A 6,007-nucleotide genomic window follows, 5' to 3' on the forward strand; every position below is an offset into this window, starting at 1 on the left:
CTCATCCTTATTGGATCAGGGGCTGAAACTGAAGAAAAAGTGTTGCCCCAACAAAAACACTAGTTTGCTTGACCATGCAATCCTTAGTGTACTATTTTAATTTGCAGAAGTTAGTTAGGGGTTCAGATCTCTGAAATGTTTCTTTGCATGATTGATGTACATGGTTTTCTTCCCAAATAAAGCTGATGTTCATTCGTTTTATTGACAGTTAGATTAGATTAGCTAGGACTTTGATTATTTGTAAGACGTTGTTGATTCGGTTAAATGTACATTGTGCAGGGCATCTCTACCACTCTCTCATCTGCCTAAGCTTCATCAGAGCCAGGTGTTCCATCTCCTAGCTAGGTTCCTTGTCTCACGTCTGTCCTCTTGCCCACATAACCCTACCTTTTTGTGCAATCATTGTTTCAGCCTTCTTTGAGCCAATTTAGCCATCTACACCTTCTCACCACTCCATCCACTAGTCCGTGGGCCACTACCAGACCCCTATCCTACCTCCATATCCCTTCATGCATCTTCCCTCACTCACCCATCCTCCAAAAATCCAATTTTTAAACATCCTGTAGAAATTTCTGAACATCCTGTAGAAATCCCTGAACATCCTGTAGAACCCCTGCACACTTCCTGTGGAAGCTCACAGATGAGGTTTCTTGATAGCCAAACTTTGTGAAAATCTTTGGAAGGGTGTTAGGGGCTCCTTAGACCCTCTCTGAACCTTCCCAACCTTTTCCAAGCATTTCTCCTCCTTGATCCACCCCTGCACAGTAAAAAGCCAGTTAAAAGCACATGCATGATAATTCTAATAACTTATTCAAAAATAGAAAAAGATGTTTTCTCCAAGTAGAGGTAGTCTAGACACATGTATTTTACCTTCATAGAAGTAATGGCATCTCTTCTAGTAGTTTGCATTCTCTCCTTTGCATCAGTAGGACTAGCTGGTAGGATTAGGGTTTGGTTTGCGTTACTTTTTGGCTTTCAGTTCTTTCCGCAAGTACATTAGCTGCCTTTGAGTTAGCTTTCGTCCATCAGTTAAGAAGATTCTTCTAAGAGCTCATAGAAGCTGGCTTAAGTCCCTAGCAGGACTTGTGCCAGCTGACCAAGTGATAGTTGCGGCAAGAGCTAGTACTTGTGCATACAGCATCGTCGCTTCCAAGTTTGTTACGAACTACCGGGTTGATATAAGTAAAGAAGGGAGTCCCAGGAGTTGCAGCATTATTGCTGCAATATTGGAGCCCACCATCTTTTTGGCGTTGTTGTCGGGGAAGCGTCAGAGTATTTGTGATTGCTGCTTTTCTTCTATTTTCCTGTTCTTGCCTTCTGCTAAATAGTTTATTTCATTTCCATTCTACAATTTCATTTCTGCAAAAGTAAAGTAGACACTTCCTTCTTTCATAGATTAGACTTTCAATTCTGCAAGCGTAACATAGAATTTCAATTCTGCAAGCGTAAAATAGAATTTCAATTTTGCAAGTGTAGTCTAGTATCTCTTTCTCACAATTTGATTTCAGCAGAGTAGATTAGTCCTTTCCTGCTTTCATTTCAATTCCGCATTTTCATTCCTGCAAGATCGATTCTAGTTAGTTGCAATTCCATCTGTTTCAATTTTGCAGGTACAAGCAGAGAAAAAGAAAAAAAAACCAAAAATCCTTTCATGCCTCGTAGGAACAAAGATAATACCAGAAAATTCCTACCAAACACACCCACCACTTCACTGAGTCACCCTTCTCTCTTCTTTGGTGGCAGTGATCCAGAAGAACCTATAGGCGAACCTCTTGAGATATACGAAGATCCTATAACAGAAAAAGAGCAAGAAAACATTCCTATTGAAACCATGGCTGACAACAGAAATGGTGGAAACGAAGACGAGAGAATAGAAGGTACCTTCCCCATCTGAGAGACTAACGGGGACATGAAAATGAAGAACATAAGCCCCTCGGCCTTATCTCATTTCCATGGATTGACCACTGAAGACCCTGATACCTTCTTGTTTGAGTTTGCTGTCCTTTGTCGAACCTATGATTATACAGAATATGAGCAAAAATTGAAACTCTTTCCCTCTACCCTCAAGGATGCAGCATTACGCTGGTTCATGGGGTTACCTGGAAACAGTATCACCACTTGGGCTCAGATGCAGCAAGCTTTCAATACCAAATACTGGGACTACTGTAGGTCCGAGGAAACCAAGGGAGAAATCTTTCGGATGACCATGGGAAGCGATGAGTCTTTAGAAGATTACAAGGAAAGGTTCCAACTTAGCTATAAATGGGCCAGGTGCACACTTGACCCTAAATCCCTAAAGCTGGTTCTGCTTTGAGGAGTCCCTGAAGACCTTCTAGATACCCTTCACATGCTAGCTGGGGGAGACATCTACCAACTGCCTTATGAGGACATAAAGATTGTGTTTAGAAACCACTCTAGGGCAGCCTGGAAAAGAGGTAGGGGAAACCCACTTTCAGCTAGTACCACCTTCTCCAAGCATGAGTTTTCTAACCAGATGGAAGACCTCAAGAGTGAGATGAGACAGACTATTTCCATGCAACTTGATACCTTCCAAATTTAGCAAAAGAAAGAGGAAGCTGAGAGGGCTTTGGCCATCTTCTGTCCCAGGTGTACGAGGAAGCACCCAAAGAACGAGTGTCCATTGCACTCAGTAGAGGTATGTTTCGTTTGTGAGGAGGATCACCCCACAAACCAATGCCCAACCTTACCAGGATTTAAAGCCATATACCAAGGGATTGAGGCAGCCACTGAACCTCTCTACTTCCTCAACCAAAGGAGGCCGCATGGACCTAGACCTTACCAGCAAGGGATGCAAGGGACATCCCAAGCTTATTATAACCCCAACCAATCTGCTCACATGCCTTCATGGAGTCCCCCTACTCATCCTGCCTGGTCTACACCTCCTCCGTGGTCTTATCCCCCTCAATACCATGCTCAACCCACTGCTCATTCGTTTCACTCATATGTCCAACCACAACCTCAGTGGAATGCACCTCAACCAAGGTGGAGGCCCCAGTACAACACTCCTCCCACCATTTTTCCTCCACCACCGGATCAACCACAACCATTACCTCCTACTCCTCCAAGACAACCCCAAATGCCTGCTCAACCGAACCCGAACCCCAACAACCGATAGGCCCAGCAGGTATATACTGGGGAGACAACATGTCCTACCTATGCTGTGGAGATCCAAGAGATCAACCTGCGATCCGGGAAGACTCTTCCAGATCGCCAACCTCCTCCCCCAGAGGACGAGGAAGACAAACAGAAAAGTGAACCCAAAGCCATTCCACCATTTCCTAAGAGACTAACAGTAGCCACTCAACCAAACCTAGAGGAGACTGAACTTCTAGGGGAACTGAAACAGTTGTGTGTGAAAATACCACTTCTCCAGGCCATCAAAGATGTATCGATATACAACAAATTGGTTAAGGAAAAGTGTTTCAGGCACCCAGGCAGTCAAAAGAGAGATGCCTCAACTATCAATGTCATAGGACAACTGTCCGATCTTATGTTGGGGAAAGTAATCTATCCAAAGTATTTGGATCCTGGGAGTCCAGTAGTTGATGTCCACATCAATGGCACCATTATCCCCCATACCTTGATTGATCTAGGGGTTGCAATTAATGTGATGACCAGGGACACCATGCTTAAACTCAACCTTCAAAGTTCCTTAAGGAAGACCTCGACAATCCTGCAGTTGGCAGATCGCTCCATCGTGACTCCCGAAGGGATTGTGGAGGATGTCTTGGTCTCTGTTGACTCTTGGAAGTATCCTGCGGACTTCTTGGTCCTTCAGCCCAAGGCAAAGCTTACTGGATAACCCCCTCATTTTGGGAAGGCCTTGGTTAGCCACTACGAATGCTTACATAAGCTGCCGAGCGGGAAACATGGCCATCAAAAATGGTCCTATGTCCAAGCAGCTAGTCCTATACCCTCCTGCCCAACCTCTGTTAGAGCATGGCTTACAACTTTGGTTGGAAGAAGGAGACGAGGATGAGGTCTACTCTACACCCTTGTGCACGATAGAAACCACTAGGGGAGGTCCTCAAACTGAGGATGATTTGATTGAGACGTTGATTCAAAATCCACCTCCTAGTGCTCTCTCCTTAGAAGAATTGGTGGAAGATACCCAGGCCAACCCCTTAGTGGACCTCTGTGTGACTGAACCAACCTCTCCCAGAGTTAAGAATGTGGAGTTTGGTCTCGAAATAACTCTAAATATCAGCTCCTCCCTATCTCCTTCCCAGGAAAAGGAGCTGTGTAGCCTACTAAACAATCACTTAGATGCTTTCGCCTAGAGCTATAAGGAGATTGAAGGAGTCCACTCTTCGGTCTGTACCCATCACATCTACATCAAAGATGATTGTAAACCAGTCAGGCAGCCCCATAGGAGAATGAATCTAGCCCTTAAAGACATTGTCAAAGAAGAGTTGCAAAAATTATTGGATCCAGGATTCATCTACCCTATCTGCGATAGTGAGTGGGTTTCACCTCTAGTGCTTGTGCCGATGAAGAATGGGAAGTGGAGAATCTATGTAGATTACCGAGAACTTAACAAAGCCACCAAGAAGGACCATTTCCCTTTTCCTTTCATAGTTCAAGTGTTGGATGGACTGGCAGGAAAGAAGTTTTTCTCTTTCCTAGATGGGTTCAGCGGGTATAATCAGATCCAAATCAGCCCGGAGGACCAGGATAAGACCACCTTCACTTGTCCATGAGGTACCTTTGCCTACTGAGTCCTTCCCTTTGGGATATGCAATGCCCCTGCCACTTTCCAGAGAGCTGTATTGAGCATCTTTGCTGAGTTGGTCCATGATTCGGTGGAAACCTATATGGATGACTTTACTCCTTATGGGTCCAACTTCCAAGAAGCATTGACTAATGTGGGAAAAGTTTTAAGCAAATGCATTGAGATGAACCTGTCCCTCAGCCCTGAAAAATGTGAATTCTTGATGACTGAAGGGACTATGTTAGGTCATACCATTTCTCGCCAAGGATTACAGATGGATCCTAACAAAATTGCTCTCATAAAAAAGGTTCCACCTCCTCAGAAGGTAAGAGATGTTCGGAGTTTCCTAGGCTTAGCAGGATATTATAGAAGATTCATTAAAGACTTCAGTAAGCTAGCCTTGCCATTGTTTGGCCTCTTAGAAAAATATGTTGAGTTTAAATGGACTGATGACTGTCAGAGGGATCTGAATGAATTAAAGGATAAGTTGGTGTCTGCCCCGATCTTAAGAGGTCCAAATTGGGCCCTAACTTTCCATATCCACACTGATGCCTCGAACAAAGCCATAGGGGCAACCTTAGGACAAGTCGAGGAAAAACTTCCATATGCCATATACTTTGTTAGAAAAAACTTATCCAAGGTAGAATTGTATTACACTGTAACTGAGAAGGAGTTCCTGGCCGTGGTCCATTCCCTGAACAAGTTCCGACACTACATCACTAGCTATCAAACATTTGTACATACTAATCATGCTGCAATTAGATATTTAATGAATAAACCTGATGTGAATGCTTGTATTATTAGATGGTTACTTTTGTTGCAGCAGTTTGATTTGACTATCGTTGACAAACCAGGTAGAGAAAATGTTGTTGCTGACTTCTTGTCTAGATTGGATTTACCTGCAGGTGAAGAAGGAACATTGGATGACCAGATGCCAGATGAACATCTATTTTCTATCTCAGTACTCTCTCCTTGGTTTGCTGATATAGCAAACTACCTGGTCTCAGCACAGTTCCCTCCGCATCTATCCTCAAAGGAGAAGAGTAGAATCGTGAGGAAGAGTGCCTCATTCACTTGGATCGGGGGCAACCTATTCAAGCTTGGCCCCAATTAGATCTTAAGGCATTGTGTAATGGAGGAGGAAGTCTCTAACATCCTCCTAACCTGTCATGATGGGCCGTGTGGAGGACATTTTGCAGCCAAGAGGACTGCCTTCAAAATCCTACAAGTAGGCTACTATTGGCCCACTCTTCATCAAGATGTCAGAAGATATAT

Source organism: Pinus tabuliformis, chromosome X (assembly GCF_031772625.1).
Source record: "Pinus tabuliformis cultivar Carrire ecotype Pingquan chromosome X, CPIR1, whole genome shotgun sequence".
Classification (NCBI taxonomy): Eukaryota; Viridiplantae; Streptophyta; class Pinopsida; order Pinales; family Pinaceae; genus Pinus; species Pinus tabuliformis.